Below are 19,293 nucleotides of genomic sequence, written 5' to 3'. Positions count from 1 at the left end.
TGTCCTTCTCAGAAACCCCCCTACCACTCCCCTGCCACCCCTTCTTCCCCCTCCACCCCTCTGGGAAATCCCCTTGTCAGTACAAGCACATCTTTCATAACAAATTAATTGACTAATTTATTAAATCGATAAATTAATGAACCCCTCCCGTTCTGGCAAAGCCCTCAGCTCTCACCTCCCACCCCCACTATCCCTCCTCCCCACCCCCACCTGAAAATTTGTGGGAAAGGACTCCATCTGTAACGAAGAGGATGGACCTCATGATAGGAAATCCAAATAAATGTCAATTTCATAACAAAGGATATACTGTTTATTTATAAAATTCCGTTTACAAGTATTGGATCTCTCTTTTATTTGGTGGGAAAGGCTCATCAAACTCTGCTGTTTCAGAAATTGTAGGTCTTGTAAAACACATAGAAAAGAAGTAATTAAATACTCACTTTTTTTCTGATCAGACAAGGAATACCATTATGAAATCGATATCAACACAACTTACCATACATAATTACACTGTTAAAATCCTTTCAATTGTCTCATGACACCGACCATGGGCAGAGATACTGGAAGCTGTGCTGGCTAGGACATTGCGCAATGGTATACCAGCTACCTCATGTATAACCACGCATTGGTCTCATTGGTCTCCGAGAGGCTGCACTATCCCCACTTGGGCCCATGACAGCTTTCTTCCACGGCAACACCTGCTATCTCGTGGTATTAGCACACTCCAAGTGGCTTCATCCTGTTGCGTGCCACTGATTGGGAGTATTCCAACCAACCTGTCCAAACCAGCAGACCCAACTGTCTCTGCACATTTTTGTGACTATCCAGCAGTCTGGTCACCCACGGTACCCTTTGCTCATTGTAGCGCCATTTGCCACCTCAAGTGACTACTTCTGTTTGCAGCACCTGCACAGTCTGCTCACAAACACACACCTTCCGTAAGAAGGACACTGGAAACAGCTGCTCCGTGAGCTCGGCCTGAGGTGGTGGTACTGTCTGAGTTAGTTCACAACACCACTAACAAAGGACCCAGGGAGAAGCTTCCCACCCACTCAATGCCTCCTCCCTCCAATTCCCTCCTCTTCTCACCTTCACGACTCTGGTTACTTCCAGTTCGATAAATCATCACATGCAGACAGTTTTTTGATACAGGTAGTAATAAGTCTTTGATACTGACACCTGAGAAATTCTTCTCAAAACATGTTCCCTCTCTCTCTCTCTCTCTCTCTCTCTCTCTCCCTCTCTCTCTCTCTGGTGGTCACTTCTGCTTCCTGCCAGAATCTGCCATGTGCCACTAACCAACCTTTCGTCCTGAATGAAAGTAGTGAAAACCTGATAAATCCTCAGCAGTGGATGTCTTGGAAATATTCCCTCACTCTATCCGATTGATTGACTAATTAATTAATTAAATAGATATGCTTTGAGTGTGGGCAGATTTTCCTTGCATCGATTTGGTGGATATTACGACTGGTTTACTCTTACAACTACCCAGATTCCCACACTTCTAGATTTTTTCCCCTTCCTACCTAAAGACCTAACTTTGCCAGTATCACTGGCAGATGCTGCCACAGTTAGGTCATTTTCAAGGAAGTTGAGAATTTCAAATTACAGCTCAGTTGCATGCTATGTCTTTAAACAATTTGCAGAGGGGTTGGGCTGACGTGTGACCTCATGGTACCGCTATCTGAAACAATAACAAAGTTAGTGTTGCGACTGGATATTTTTAAGCACAATGTAATCCCTAAGCTGGTTCTCACCACTACACCTGGAAGAAAAAGGAGGAGGAAAGGGTCTAGGATAGGACAGGATAGTAAAACAACAAGTACAGACAGAGTCCACTGGACTGCACTAAGAAGCATCAAACACCACACACCCAAAACACATTCCACTCCGTAGCAGTGTTTATTACAATTAGATGTCAGAGAACGGAGTAACACTCCTACATCCCACGAGCTCATGTTCTGATGTCCACACGAAGCGCCCCACTAGTTGATTCCTTCCTACCACAAACACACACACTCGAGATCACGAACTGCACGCCGTCTCCTGACTGACAGATAGCTGTACCATATCCAGCCAGGAGAGACCTGCACCTGCACCGTCCATGCTGGCAGCTGCACGCCCATCCCTGGACATCCACACCAGTGGCCGTTCAGAATGTTCAGAGAGACTGTCACCAAGCAATCGACGTATCAGTATACATTGAGGGTATAATCGTTTGTCGCAAAAACCCATCACTTCGAATCTTCTCAGTCAACACACACATCCACTTCTGTCGTCAATATATCGGCATACTGGCTGGGCAACTACTTAGTTATCCAGAGGATGTCGTGAAGGTCGCTGCGAAGAGCCAATTAGGCAGCTAACTGGAACTTTTCTTTATATCTGGCACTCGCGACAGCCTTAAGCCAGAAATGTCAATTTGTTCTGGCCACTGGCTACCTGCACTACATGCGCCCACTCAAAACGGTGTCGTCCTAGAAAACCAACCACATATTTACTACTATAATTGCAATTAAATATTACGATTGCAAAACCAATCATGTGACTTCCGAAAATGAGCGAACTATTGGAAATAGCTCCTGCTGATGGCTGTTACAGGGGAAATATCAATATCTATATGCTTTTTATGACTGGAGATAATGTTAAACATAAAATCTTTCACCACCCTTACAGCTATCTCTGCGTTGAAGTTGCAGTTCTCCACATCAGATCCATACTTCCCTTACTAGAGGACAGTGTCATATTCTATGCACACGTCAGAACAATGACAACAGTAACTTTGCCCCCCAAGATAAACTTTATAAGCCTGCTGATCGTAGCGAATCCATCACACATCCCTTATTGAGTATGATACTCTGCCAATAACTGGATGCTGGTGGCACTAAACAATATTGAGCGAAAATTCCGGAATAGATGGACATGCTCGATTTTTTCTTGCGAATGGTGTGTGGCACTGATGGCCGAGAGGCCCCATGTGGGAAAGTTCGGACGCTGGGTTGCAAGTATTTTCTCAGGTGACGCCACACTGGGTGATTTGCATGTCGGTGATAACGATGAGTTGATGACAACACAACACCCTGTCCATGAGCAGAGAAAATGGCCAAACCGTCGGGATTCAAACCCAGGCCCGCTGCATGGTAGGCAAACAAGATATCACTCAGGTAAGCAGGCAGACTCTTGCGATTGGAACTAGTGTCTTAGAAAGAGAGATGTAACCTACATGTTTATTTGACACTACAATAATTAAGCCATTGTCACAGTATGTAAATTATTTTTCTTTTAAAAGAAAGGGTTACATTACAAGTTTCAGCGAACTACGTCGTCATTTTAAAATGTAAAAACATCAGTTGGAGAATATATAATGGGAATTATCACCATACATTTGACAAACATTACAAGAAATAATGACACCAGGTAACTGAGGCAATGGCGGCACAAGGAAGTCACTACAGCTTGCGTCCATGCTTGCCCAAACGTGTGACTTGGTTGTGCCACCATTGCCTCAGTTGTCTGGTGCCATTATTTTTCATAATTTTTGTCAAATGTATGGTGGTAATTCACATTATATATTCTCCAACTGATCTTTTTACATTTGTAAGTGTCGACATAGTTCGTTGAAACCCTATCTTTTTAAAGAAAAAAATTTTTTATACTGTGACTATAGCTCCACTATTGTAGTGTCAAATAAACTTTTAAATTATATTTTAGTCACACACCTTATGACAATCATCTCAGAATATACGGGGGTGTAAACGTTTTATAAGTGACCACCCATTAAAAACACGATTGTAGCAACTGTATTACCGTCACCTTGCCGGCCGGTGTGGCCGTGCGGTTAAAGGCGCTTCAGTCTGCAACCGCGTGACCGCTACGGTCGCAGGTTCGAATCCTGCTTCGGGCATGGATGTGTGTGATGTCCTTAGGTTAGTTAGGTTTAAGTAGTTCTAAGTTCTAGGGGACTGATGACCACAGATGTTAAGTCCCATAGTGCTCAGAGCCATTTGAACCATTTGAACCGTCACCTTGCATAAAAAGCAGTCTTTCTCTACAAGCTCACACAAGTATTGCCAACGATATCCATGTCGAAAACTAGACATGCTTTATATATCGAGGTATGGTATTGCTTCCGAATGAAGTGGTCTTCCACACAAATACTGTGACATTGTAAGCTCGTAATAAAACCACCCTTCTCACCGAATTTAGAAAGTGATTCTGGTAAGGAATGTTGTATTAAGCCAATATATCCAACTCGCTCATGCTGCTGCTATGTATTTCCCACACCAACAAACAGCTTTTGTAACGTCTTCCATCTCGATACCATCTAAACACTGTAACAGAAGTTCTGCGATATATCCGCAGGGTTATAGGTGAGGGAGAGTGATGGTTGATTGAAAATGATAGCAAACAGTACATGGGGTGCTATGTGAGGACTCACTTAAAGAAATGCAACGCAAGATTGTAGTCATAAAAAATGTACAAAATCCTATGACCAATACACCAGTTTTTCAAATCTATAGTGTCACACTCTCTGGCAGAAATTCAGTCTGTGATTTGGAATCAAGTCTCTCCATTCAGCCACACGCTTGTGTTGAATCCTATGAAGACGTGTTTTAATGATCACAGCCAATGGTGAATCATATTCATGGCACTCACATATCTTGCAACGAATCCTTTTCGAACCTATCTGCTGAGGACCTCATACAGCAAAGCTCCAGCGTGACTTTAGTGTCTCTGCATCTTCTAATTGTTCCTCAGTCTTTGCCACACACTCTCTGTAGCTTTGTCCATGTGATCCTTTCTATTTAAGTGGGAATTGAGTGGAAGTCAGAGAGCTCTGCATCTACTATCTTCTGTATCCCATGGGTAAACAGATTGATCTGAGTTACTGCGACAGGATCGTGTTTTGACCACTCGATGGAGATAGGAACATGTTGCCATAGCTCTACCAACTGAGTACAATACATAGCACTCCGTCTTCAGGCCCATCGGGACCATCCGACCGCCGTGTCATCCTTAGTGGAGGACGCGAATAGGAGGGGCGTGTGGTCACCACTCCGCTCTCCCGGTCGTAATGATGGTATTCTTGACCGAAGCCGCTGTTATTCGGTCGAGTAGCTCCTCAATTGGCATCACGAAGCTGAGTGCACCCCGTACAATACATAGGGCCAGTGCAAAACGAAGCTTTCTCCTGTAACAACACGAGGTAGTGTAAAAGACAGCACGAGCAGTTAAAGTGGTGTTTCTTATTGGGAAAATTAGGAGGACTTTACATCATATGGGAACTGGAAGAAGGACAAGGATTATGCTATTGTACTGTGGTGCGTTTCCAAACTTGATATAGGTACTGTAGTCTGAAGAAATGCATTTCCCACTGTGCATTCATGTCTGTCACCCAAACATTCTCTCAATCCACGTTATTTTGTACCATCCAACAGAGAAAAGCTACGGCTTATAAAATCTTTGCTAACGTCACCCGGTAGAGAACTCGGAAAGATATATCACATACCTCTCTTCCGATTTATCGAAAACAAATACCGTCTGAAAGCTGTCATCGAGCAGCTGTGGCTATTCTATTAATTATACAAGTTAATTGGAGCAAGAGGCCAGTGATCGAAGTCGCTATCACAGACCTGCGTAAAGTTTCACCCCACATACTGTAGAAGGACGATATCGCATATACTATCAATAACAAGAGAAGGTCCTCTGTTGCCTTATCATAAGCAGTTTGATACGCTGTAACATATCCAAGCAGTGCAATGTATGACGATAGCTTTGTACACTACCATGCATTTGGTTTTTCCACCATGACTTCGAGGTCTGTGTCAGATGCTAAAGTAACATTAACATGTTTCGATCCACTGGCTCTCACAGAAAGCAGGCAGCCGCAGGTTGTAAACTAGGCTGCTCCCACAACACACAGAATGATTGAAATAAGAGACAGAAACGATGTTTCTTATTGATAAATATCGCAACATATGGAAACTGGAGGACTTTGTGGCATTGTGGAGCATTTCCAAACAACTATCCAAAGTTGATGATCTCTTCATTTAATATCATCTTACACAGTGAAGGGGTAGCAGGTGTCTAGGTGTTGCATTTCGAAGAGACCAGGAGCACTGAATCCTTATATTGCAGTTATGCACATGATCACTGTTTCAGTGCTAGCCATCCCCCAGATGGTGTGACTCCCGCCAAGACACTCTCCCAGTCAATTATTATGTAGTAATAAACAGCTTGCCATTGGGTGAATGGGATGGAAAAGACACTGTTGATATGGGACAACGTACTGTGATAAGCATCACAGTTCACACTGCAATCAATTTTAACAATTTTACCAGTTTGTTCTGTAATTTCAACACTGCCCAATGACATGGCAGCATGCTTCCCAATTTCTGTACCATCGCTAAACCACCCGTCCACTTCTCTATATACTAGAGTGCGTATGTAGATAGGTGACCGTGCAGTACATCCATTCGTGGTTAATTCGCAAACATATACACCAAATATACCAGACCTCTACTGTTCTGATGCAGTTAGGTTATCTACATATTTCTAGAATTTCGATCATAGAGCGGGGTTTACAATTGCGATTGTCTATCTTTGCCTGTGTAGATGGGAGTCACAGAGTATTCTCGTATGCTTAGGATAACGTTGGAGACTGAAAGATCTCCTAGCATTGTCTTTGTTCAGCCCTTCCAGTGATGCTGTAGCTGATTTAATTTGCAACTGACCAGGAGTAGGAGGGTACTATACCCACAGCGTACTGAGTCTGTAACTACCATTCAGCGAAGACTGTTCTGTACCATCAAAGTGCACAAGATTGTCCAGTAGCGCACTTGTCAAGGAGGCTAGCACTCCTTATGGGTGTATAGTAGTTATGAGAGTGTTGTGATGGTATAACAGACGGTTATGAAGAAGAAACAGGTGTTTTATGCATGCTGGACCTCCAGACATACAGTTTGAAGAATTTTACGTAAATCATCTGTGCTTTAAATTCTAAAGTATCGTTCAAGTGTCTGGGTCAGTAACAACAAGGTATCGATAAGAGAGAAATAATCCTAGATCATAAACACATATACTGTTGAGGCTACATGGTTCTGCACTTAAATATGCTGTAATGATAAAGCTACGACCTTTCTGAAATATTAGTCATGTAGACTGCAACGGCCATAATATTCTAATGCAGGACATACATGTCCAACATCTGGCACACACCCACTCTGCAAGTTTTCTATCCCACTCACTATGGTGACGAACTTTAAGATGACTAAACGTTTTCTTTCTACACCAAAGAAAAAATAGAGTCCTTGCAGTAAATACACAATATAGCCTTCTGAAGATGTATAGCACCCCTGTTAACACCCATATATGGTTCAGAAATTACACTATGCTCACATCAGTCCTATAAAATTATCGGAAGCAACAGAAAATGCCTCTTCCGAGGAAACAGACTAATCCATAGCAGCTGTGTCTGACATGTGAAATTACATGCCATGCTGCATTAACACCGTGAACAGGACATGTGTCAAGCTAACGTATACACGTGGTTTGCAGTACCTCACAAACAATTTTCACTAACTTTGAATTACTGTAGTTATGAAACTAAAGACTGGATTCATGTTACACATAGTACACAGTTGGTGAAGCTATGGCAACATGTTTCCATTTCCACCAACTGGTCCAGTTACATTAATTCTATTCGCCCTGTTTCTCCAAGAGATGCAGATGGTGGTATGTATAGTACTCTCTCACTTCCGCTCAGTCCTGCCTTGAATTGGAAAGATCACATGGATAAAGCTGCATAGAGGGCAAGGCATAGACCGAGGAATGGTTACAAAAATCATAGGGATTGCTAATACCACGCTGGAGTTTTTATGTATGTGTTCCTTAGGAGATAGGTGCAAAAAAGATGACTCGTTTCGAGATATGAGAGTACCACGAATATGATTCACCAGTGCCTGTAATCATTAAAAGACATCTACATAGGATCCAACGCAAGTGTGTGGTTGAATAGAGGGATTTGATTCAAAATCGCTGACAGCATTTCTACCAGAAAGCGTAAGACTATAGATCTGAAAAGCAAGTGTATTGGTCACAGGATTTTGTACATTTCTTATGGCCTGAATCAACCTTTGCATTTTTAAGTGATTACTCAGATAGCACACCACACAATCATTCTCAGTCAATCATGAACCCTCCTTGCTTATATCCCAAGGACGTATTGCAGAATCTGTGTTACACTCTCTACAGCTACTGATACCGACTGAGTCATGGTTTAAGCCGACCGCTGGTGGCCGAGCGGTTCTGGCGCTTCAGTCTGAAACCGCGCGACCGCTACGGTCGCAGGTTCGAATCCTGCCTCGGGCATGGATGTGTGTGTCGTTCTTAGGTTAGTTAGGTTTAAGTAGTTCTAAGTTCTAGGGGACTTACGACCTCAGCAGTTGAGTCCCATAGTGCTCAGAGCCATTTGAACCATTTTTTGAGTCATGGTTTGTGTGTGTTGTGATTAATGCTTCTCAATGAATCGCAGTCATCTCTGTCTTGCAGAGGTGTTGTTGTTCTCGTCTCTATCCTATAATGCAATAGGCCCTTCTTCTTCCTTCCTAATGTAGTGGAGAGAACCAATTTAGAAATTCTGTAGTTCTTTAAAAACCCAGTCACACCATCAAATTCCTGACTGATCAATTTATTGCATCCAATAGTGGTATTGTGAGCACATATCTGTCCAGCCCCTTCCAGTAATTGTTTAAGGACATAGCATGCAAATGAGCTGAAATTTGAAATTTTCAGCTACCTCCAACGTAATGGACTTCCAATAAATTATCTAACTGTGCAAGTGGGAGGCAAGAGGGGAAGAAAATCAGGAAGGGCTTGGAAATGGGTCATTTACTGGATTGAATCACAACAAATATATCAGTAATAGTATCCAACAATAGGATACAAGGAACAAACTGACTGTACACAAAGGACATCGATTTAATTAATTAGTCAATCTGATAGAATGAGGAAATATTTCCAAGACATCTACCTTGTTCAGGACAAATATGGGTTTAGTGTGGCACATGACAGACGCTACCTACTGCTTTATGAATATCTTTGTTCCATGTGCTACAGGTCTCTGTAACAGTGGAAGTGTGAGAACAAAGGATGTACTGACTACCAACACCAGAGCTGCATGAGTGGCGAGTGCAGACAGGAGAGGGGAATGGAAGGGAGGAGAGAGACAGAGAGAGAGAAAGAGAGAGAGAGAGAGAGAGAGAGAGAGAGAGAGAGAGGGAGAGAGAGAGCACAGGTGTTTCAACAGGAATTTCTCAGGTATCAGATATCAAAGGGTTGCCACAACCTGATGCTTTGTTTGGGAGGATTGGCGCGGTTTGGCGGCTAATGGGGTGACGGGACACAGTGCACGTGTCTGGTGGCGAGGCCTGGACTGCGATTTCAACACTCGTGCACACGTCACGGTCCCACTGGCGACGCCATTACTACAAGGGACGCATGGAGCTTCTAGTCTTGCACCACAGATGCAGTGAAAGTGTTGTTATTTTATTTTTTGTTTTGCAAAAGAAAATGACCGAACTGTTATTACATGTGGTGAGTTTTTTATGTTGATGGTATTTCTTGTGTGATCAAAAGAAACAGTGTAAATTGTTTAAATATGCCACACATCACTTCGTATCCCACAGACTGCTTAAATAAACAATATTCCATACACTTCAAACAGTTTTGCAACAAATTCTTTCCTTATATTGTTTATTGAAATTATATTCAACACTCTGCCTTGTCTACCAGAAATTGTTTAAACAATATTCCCTACACTGCATCGATTTTCCGCCAAATTCTTTAAATAAATAAAAAAAATCTTTGTTCCATACACTGCATTGTATCCCATAAACTGTTTAGGTAACCAATATTCCACACTTTGCCTTGTCTAACAGAAACTGTTTAACATGGCACAAGCAGGATCAGGATACAGCTCGTAGGTGGATCTATTGCATTATAACTATATTATCAGAACATGTAGTTGCTGGATGTGAGCTTTTCCCACCTACTAAAAGAGACATCCAACCTCTGTAAATTAAATTTTATAAATAAACAATACATCCTCTGCTATGTAATTGACACTGTTTCCAATTTCGTATCAGTGAGCACCTTTCTCTCCAGCACAGACTGAGTCTTTCCTGGCCAATTTTCAGATGGCAGAGGGGAGGCTATGGCTGGGGGATTTCCTAGGAGAGGGACAGGGTAATTAGCTGAACACCTTAATTAATTGGTCGATTAATGTGATATGAAATGTGTATGTGTATTGGCGAGGAGGAGGGGGGGAGGGTTGGATATTTCCCAGAGGGTGGCCAGAGTAGAAGAGGGAGGGGATTCTCAGATTTTCGTTTTATCCCCAGGGATACGTGAAGCAACCTGCAGGGGTCATAAACCACAGCAGAACACTGGATTAAAACCCTGTCAATCAAAAGAGAACAATAGGTTAAGAGCTGATACAGAGCAGAATAATAGGTTTGCCCCTGACTGTTTGCTTTCCCTGGAGTACGCAACCCTCAATGTGATGTTGAACATACATTGCGCCACTACTATCACAGAACATCTTTTACACTGTGTACATGGTATCGAAGTAGAATACATTACAAATATTCCAGAATGAAATTTTCACTCTGCAGCGGAGTGTGCGCTGATATGAAACTTCCTGGCAGATTAAAACTGTGTGCCCGCGAAAGGCAAAGGTCCCGAGTTCGAGTCTCGGTCCGGCACACAGTTTTAATCTGCCAGGAAGTTTCGTTACAAATATTGTTTGTTAGCCTGTGAAATATCTAGGTGTGGCATGAGGGAGCTGCAAATATCGGCTTAGTATCACGTTCCTTATGCGAATCACTTTTTAAACTCGATGAGAAGGATGAATTTATTATGAGATTACACCACTGGCTACATGCACCCACAATTTCGGTCTGTTACTACACAACACTGCGATCACCATCTATATTCAATGTCGCGGTATTTATGTGGAAAAATACTTCATTCGGTAGCAATACCGTACTTCAATACACAAAACATGTCTAGTTTTCAACATGGATGTCGTTAGATATACTTGTGTGTGTTTGTAGGACCAGGACCGCATTTTATGCGTAGTCATTGTGGTCATGTGTCTTCGGAGACTTTCGCGACGGCACACATCAATAAAACGTTCTCGGTTTTGAAGTCGCGTCAATTCGAATAAAATCGTCGAGCTTTCGATGACCATCTCCGCCATCGTCGTTAGGAGTTCACTGACTGCCGGGACTGCTACTGTTTCTCGCCTATATAGGCATGATGACATCGTCAGCAGCCAATGAGATAGACCCAATGTGAGGCGCGAGCTAAGTCGAGCCGGGCAGCTAGCGGAGCTATTGCCAGTGGCAGCATCGGTGACGTCAGGTGGCGCCAGGGGCAGGCGCCACGTTTGAAACTGCCACTCACGCGTCGCGCATCTGTCTTTGCTTTCTTTCGATGTCCGACGTCCGCCCCCATGCCCTGCTGAGTGTGTATCCCTGGTCTCTGTTGAAATTGTTGTTGTTTAAACGATTTTCGGCCGCTTCCATTATAACGGAGTCCCAATATGTAGATGCATGACCCAAACTATAGGCCTATTTTATGTCCGTTTTCTAGGGGAGGCATCGGTGCTGCCACGGGCAATAACTCCTCTAGCTGCCCTGGTCGAATTACGCCAGCACGACACATTGGGTCTACCTAATTGGCTGCTGATGATGTCATCACGCCTATATAAGCGAGAAACCGTAGCAGCCTTGGCCGTCAGTGAACTCCTGACGACCATGGCGGAGATGGTCATCGAAAGAGCGAGGATTTTATTCGAACTGGCGAGGCTTGAAACCCGAGAACGTTTTATTCATTGTGGTCGTGTTTTTAATAATTTTTCGCTTATAAGACGATTACGTCTATCTTCCTAAGACACACTGGTACCACTCGCAAGAAAAAACGAATGGAGCATTCCATCCATTCTGGAATTTTCGCTCAGTTTTGCTTGGTGCCACCAGCATTCAGCTTCGGCGAAGTATTATACTTAGTAGGGGATGTGTGATAGATTTTCTGTAATCATAAGGCATATGACCTATATGTTGGGGTGTTAAGTTACTCTGGTCAGTGTTCCAACATGTGCAATGACTATGACCGGTTGTAAGGGAGGAATGGATTTCACGTGGAAAATAGCGACTTCAGTGCATGCATAGTTGTAAGGGTGATGAAAGATTTTGCATGGAAAGATATGTCCAGTCATAAGAGGGATATAGATATTGATATTTCCAGAGCCACAGTCTTCAGAAGGAGGTAAGTCCAATGTTTCGCTCATTGTCGAATGTAACCAGATTAGGGCTTTAATCGTAATATTTAATTGCAATTACAGTGATAAATATGTGGCTGGTTTCCTAGGATGGAACCGTTTGGCATGTGAGGCACGTAGCAGAGGTATCCAGTGGCTGGAAGGAGTTGAAATTTCTGCCTTAAGTTTGTTGCGAGTGGCAGGTAGAAAGAAAAGTTCCAGTTGGCCCGCTAGTCGCCTGTTGCACATAGTCACAAGGACAAGTCCTGTCAGCGGCCTTCGTAGTGCACTTTGGGTAACTGAAGAGTCAACTGGCCAGTGTGCTGGTAGACTGGCGACATGAGGAGACCCAATATGATGAGTGTTCGTACTGGACGTCCATTCCCTCCATGTAAATTAATTGGTTGAATGCTTGGTGACAGTCTCTCTCCGACTTCTTAGCGTTCATTAGGGATGAGGTGGAGAAGAGGAGTGAATTGGAGAGAGGAGGCATGGGGAGAGTAGCTTCTCCAATCGTCCTCTGTTGTTGGTATTGTGAACTAACTCAGTCACTATCTCCACAGCAGGACGAGCATATAGAGCAGCTGCTTCCATTGATCTGGTATGGAAGGTGTGTGTCTGGGATCAGAAGTAGTCACTTGAGGTGGCAAAGGACGTCACAATGAACAAAGGAGACCGCAGTTGTGGGGTTGACGTGGCTGCCAGACGGTCACAAGAAAAGAGAAGCGCAATATCCAGAGACACTGGGGTCTGTTGGTTGGTCGGAATTCTCCTAAGCAGTCGCATACAACACGAAGTAGTCACGTGGGGTGTGCTAATTCCGCGAGGTGGCTAGCCTTGCAGGGGTTGACAGAATCTGTGGGCCCAAACTCGCATAGTGTGGCCACTCAGAGACTGTTGCATTGTAATAAAAATGGCAGCTGTTGCATGGGTGTGCAATGACCTGGGTGGCGTGGCTCCTCACCCATCAGACCTGTGGTCGGTGCGGTGACAGGACCGCAAGATTTTCAGCAGTGCTTTTCAATGTATATTACATGACTTGCACCTTCTAAAATAGCAGAGAATGATGAGCTTCTCCCACCAAATGAAAGAGTTCCAAAGCTGCAAATTGAAATTTAGAAGCAAACTTTATATCCTTTGCTATGTAATTGACAATGATTTGAATTTCCTGGCATGAGATCCTTCCTCATCAGCTCAGACAGAGTCCTATTGCCATCAATTTACAGGTGGGGTGGGGAGGGGGGTGGAAGATAGGAGAATTTTCAGAGAGCGAGGGATTAATTAATTCATCGATTTAATTAATCAGCTGATCTGTTATCAAAAGTATTCTTGTGTCAGCAAGGCGATATCCCACAGGGGTTGGGTTGAAGGAGTGGGAGGAGGAGTGGTGAACGAGTTTCTCAGAAGGAGAGATTATTCCCATGAAGTCCAAATCAACCCCCAGGGGGTCAAGTTTTCCCCTGAATGTATGCAACCAGCACTAACAATGTATTGGTACCAGCTTGGCCACCCCTCCTTACAGCATTTACATATGGGTGCTTCTGCTTGGATTGACACCTGGTACCTCAGAACTACTTGTATTATTGACCTGCAAATGTGATTGTTTCATGTACTCCATATGCCCTTTTGCAGCAATAAACCTTGAGTGAATCAGAAACCTCTAAGAGGATGTACAATTTTTTTCTTTTTTGGCATTACAGGAGGGTGCCTCTGACCTGAAGTCATTCACACTGAATAGATACGGAAACCCACGAATAAGATATGCACAACCTAGCTCCTCCTCCAAGCAATCACAGTTACTTGTGTGTGATATTTGGGCAGTCATTGCTGCAAATGGATCCCCATTGGTTTTGGTGCCTTGTGAATCGATTAGAGGACATGTCGCCATTGTTTTGACGTTTGTTATGGGAGGGGTCTCCAGTTCAACTGGTATTGAGTGTTACACTCAACTAAGCAGCTTTGTCTCCATTTGAATAGATTATGTGCTTATTACAGGACTGTGTAAAATAGTGATATACTCCATTCACCAAAATGAATCAAAAAACATTTTCTGCTTTTGGCAATATAAATTTATAAACGTTAGAAATAAACGTAAGTATTAGTGTTTTCTGAAGGAATGGACATAGGGTGTAGCCTTAGTATCAATGAAATTTGTTGAGCATAACCCTGAGATTTTAATAGAGGATAGGTCGTGCAGTTTCCGATTTCGTTTGTTGCTCTTGTTTCCTCATATGAAAAGTTTTGAAATTTCAGTTTCACAGGAATTACAAGCCCTGCGAGGTACTGATGGACACAAAACGCTAGGAACCGTAGCTCCAAACAGCTACGTTACGCGATGAGCAGGGACAGCGCGTTTTTGAGGGTTGCTATGGGGTAAATAGCTAGGGGCGGAATGCTGCTCTGTAATAGAAACCTGAATAGCTAATCACAAACAATCATTTAGTGCATCTAGCCATCAGATCTACCCCTTAAAGCAATACAACCGTAAAACCATATAATAACCATCCTTAAAAGTGGAGTGATTAAACAATGACTCGAACGAACTCTGACAGGGTAAATCTCTGGTAAAAGCCACAAATAAGTGATTTTAAGAATTACAATCAGGTTTCTTTAATATGATTATAAAACCCGTTTAAACTTCACTGTCATGCGGCGCCACGTTCAAAAACATTCTTCAATAACTGAACACCAAAATATCAGACGTTACTGTATAAGGACACCATATTTCACACCGAACCTCAGGTCAGCGACAGTAACTTCTAAGAGTGCCAGTCCAGTGGCCACTGATTTCACTAAACTCGAACCGCAGCGCAACTACAGCTTTCCTACAACTGCCTTGTCTCAATTTCACTTAAAACAAGACATTAAGTTCACTTAGTTCTCTCAATTTACAACTAGCGCAACTAATTCTGTTATTACTACCAGCACGAGCCGTAGCTTACCATAATTTATGTCTTATTGTTTGGCAGGGTATAGCCCCTTGTCAGACACAAGCTGGGTGAGATGGTGAAACCAGTTTTCACACGTTACCGGAATATCAACAGCAGTACTCAACTGCAACGGTCCCCTCAACCAGTTATTGTTGAGTATAAAAATTCTTCTATGCCCTAAAGCCAACTGAAGTAACTTAGCCTTCTTTTCGTCAGTCATTCATTTGGAAACGCAAAACCACCGCAGCACAAACTGACCCAACACTATCAACAACCTCTCTTTCAATATAATTTAGCGAGATCATACTCAAAAGTACTGCTAACAGAACAGGGTATTAAACCAAAGTTCACAACTCGCGGATTGCACATCGTTTCATACACACAGCACACAAGCGTCTCCCAACTAGCAACAATGCGTTAACGATGAAAAACTCGCAGAGAGGCAGAATTTGACATCCGCGTCATCAGGTGTTGGTTAGCTCTCACTACCAACATACGAAACAATGTAATGTTTGAAAGAAACCACCAAATGCCTTGAGCCAACAAAGTAAGCACGTCCACCTATATAATGAACGGCGCGACCGAAAGGCTGCCCCATCGATGTCAAGATACAACGCTGTTACGTCTTTTGTGCACCAGGCAACAACAAACATCACCCGAATATCAGCGTCAGTACTTCCACAAAGCTCAGCACAGTAGTAGTAGTAGTAGTAGAGGGGTTTTTGGGCGCACGACAGCAAGGTCTTCAGCGCCCGTTCAGTAACATAGGGAGACGGGTGTCAAGAAAAATCCCAGAACAGGAATATAAAACTAAACATAAAACATGGGTAACAATCGTTGAAAAATATGTGCTCATCCAAAGCTCAGCACAGCTCGAAGCCACAAACAAAAAGTACAAAAACACGTTGGCTGACCAGAACCCGTAATAACGAGCTACCAGCAACCACACACACAACTTCGGCGATCACATAACAACGGAACAACCACAATAGTGCAGCTACAAATGCTGCAACAAGCGATAAAAACTACTTTCACAAGCTGCGACATTGTCGTGAATAAAACAGTGAATCGAATATAGGATAAATTCCGTTTACTTTACGTCTATGGTCACAAACTTTTTCTCAACAGATTACCGGTTTCGGTCTATAATGACCATCTTCAGATTTGTTTTATAAATTGTTTTTATAAAACAGATCTGCTTTTATGAAACAGATCTGGAGATGGTCGTTATAGACAGAAAGCGGTAATCTGTTGACAAAAAGCTAGTGACCATAGACGTGAAGTAAAGGAAATGTGATGAAAACTGCCTTGCTGATCGTAACTAGTAGTAACAGAACATTCACTGTGGAGACAGTTCCACAATGAGCTATCAAATCTACGCAACGTTGAGGAACTGTCCGAGTCACAGCAGCAGGTCTCCGTGTGACTGCGATGTCAAAGTCCACAAAGCACACCCCACCACCGTGTGTCAACACTGGCCGTGTGGCTGTCCAGGAGCCAGAACTGCCCTCTCAGCAAGCACGCCAAACACTCCCCCCACCGCCTCGGTCCGCGTGCCGCAGTTCGCCAGCTTCGACGTAGAGTGGCGCCCCAAAGCACAACGCGCTAAGAGTCGACACACCAGGAGTTCAAATCACCGCAGTGGACCGAATAATCGGCACAGAAACGAAATTTGGGTGATAAGCAGTTCAGACAAGAAGTGAATAGAAACTTCTGAAAAGTGGCGCTGGAGAAAAAATGTTGAAAATTTGATGGATAGTTCTAATAGCTAATGAGGAGGTCCTGACTCTAAATGGCGAAAAAGGAAATTTGCCGCACAACTTGACTAAAAGAAGGGCTCATCTGAGAGGCATCAACGAAGAATGAATTTGATAATGGGAGGAAGAGTACGTGGTTCTGTGGGTAATAACTGTAGAGGCCCACGCCCGGGTTCCCGGGTTCGATTCCCGGCGGGGTCAGGGATTTTCTCTGCCTCGTGATGACTGGGTGTTGTGTGTTGTCCTTAGGTTAGTTAGGTTTAAGTAGTTCTAAGTTCTAGGGGGCTGATGACCATAGATGTTAAGTCCCATAGTGCTCAGAGCCATTTGAACTGTAGAGGAAAACCAAGGCTTGAACGCAGTAAGCAGGTTCACACTGAGATACGAAAGGGATTGCACAGGATAGACTAGCGTGGAGAGCTCCATCGAACCAGTCTTCGGAATCAATAATAATTAATGGGGTTAACTTATGAACCCTATTCGGAGCCAGATAATGAAATTTAAAAACTATTATTTCTCAAATGGAAACTAGAAAATAAAAATATTCAGTATTCTAGTCGCAGCGTTACGGGTTACTACTTCGCAGAGGCAGTAGGAAATTCTGCTGCTCACTGTCTCGGAAGCAGAAGCCGCGCGGGGTAGCCGCATTGGCTAGGGGGTCTTGTCACGGTTCCCACGGCTCCCTCTGCAGGAGGTTCGAGTCCTTCCTCAGGCATGGGTATGTGTGTTGTCCTTAGCGTAAGTTAGGTTAAGTTAGATTAATTAGTGTGTTAGCCAAGGGACCGATGACCTCAGCAGTTTGGTCCCATAGTCCTTACCACAAATTTCCAATTTTCGGAAGCAGATTTCAGTGATTCTAAAAATGGTTAAAATGGCTCTGAGCACTATGCGACTTATCATCTGAGGTCATCAGTCCCTTACAACTTATAACTACTTAAACCTAACTAACCTAAGGACATCACACACGTACATGCCCGAGGCAGGATTCGAACCTGCAACCGTAGCGGTCGCGTGGTTCCAGACTGAAGCGCCTAGAAACGCTCGGCCACCTCGGCCGACTCCAGTGATTCATTATCGGAATATCGGTATCTCCCATAATGAGAATAACTTCCGTAATATGTGCCTGAGTGGCCGAGCGGTTCTAGGCGCTACAGTCTGGAACCACGCGACCTCTCCGGTCGCAGGTTCGAATCCTGCCTCGGGCATGGATATGTGTGATGTCCTTAGGTTAGTTAGGTTTAAGTAGTTCTAAGTTCTAGGGGACTGATGACCTAAGAAGTTAAGTCCCATACTGCTCAGAGCAATTTGAACCATTTGAACCGTAATATGTGTTCCCTTCCGATATCCATGGCACATTTATGATTGTGCTAGTTCGTATTCATTTTGAAACAGTGCATATGTAGGAAACCACATATACTTGTATACCGAGCGTGAAAGGTGGTAAGTCCTTTGGCTCAAAAATGTCTCTGAGCACTATGGGACTCAACTGCTGAGGTTATTAGTCCCCTAGAACTTAGAACTAGTTAAACCTAACTAACCGAAGGACATCACAAACATCCATGCCCGAGGCAGGATTCGAACCTGCGACCGTAGCGGTCTTGCGGTTCCAGACTGCAGCGCCTTTAACCGCACGGCCACTTCGGCCGGCTAAGTCCTTTGGGCTCGCCTCTCTTTCACCTACTCCATCAGTTATGACCCATATGCAGATTGTGGGACACGTGTGGCATTAAGGAGATACAGTGACCGATACGATGACCACTGTGGATAACTGACAGTGATTAGGCTCCGTGTTACTTATAACAGTTCTGCGTGCTGTATTTCAAGGCTGCTGTTGGGCGCGGTGGCCACCACTGACGTAGACAGCAAAACAACCACTTCACTGGAGGCGATTTAGAAAAGGCGGGATGACAGGCGAGGAGTCTCCGTCACTACTTCCCCCGTGCGGGAGAAACGGTGACGCTGCGCGGGATTAGCCGCGCGGTCTCGGGCGCTGCAGTCATGGGCTGTGCGGCTGTTCCCGGCGGAGGTTCGAGTCCTCCCTCGGGCATGGGTGTGTGTGTTTGTCCTTAGGTTCATTTGGGTTAAGTAGTGTATAAGCTTAGGGACTCATGACCTTAGCAGTTAAGTCCCATAGTGCTCAGAGCCATTTTTGAGTTAAGTCCCATAAGATTTCACACACAATTGAACTTCTTTTTGACTGAAACGGTGACAGACGGGTGCCAGCAGCGGGTGGTAAACCGGTGTTCCACGCGGCATGCACTTAGTTCGATGCAGAGCGCAAAGA

Source organism: Schistocerca americana, chromosome 4, assembly GCF_021461395.2.
Source record: "Schistocerca americana isolate TAMUIC-IGC-003095 chromosome 4, iqSchAmer2.1, whole genome shotgun sequence".
Classification (NCBI taxonomy): Eukaryota; Metazoa; Arthropoda; class Insecta; order Orthoptera; family Acrididae; genus Schistocerca; species Schistocerca americana.
The sequence above is the reverse complement of the archived record's forward strand: the minus strand, read 5'-3'. Positions refer to the sequence as shown.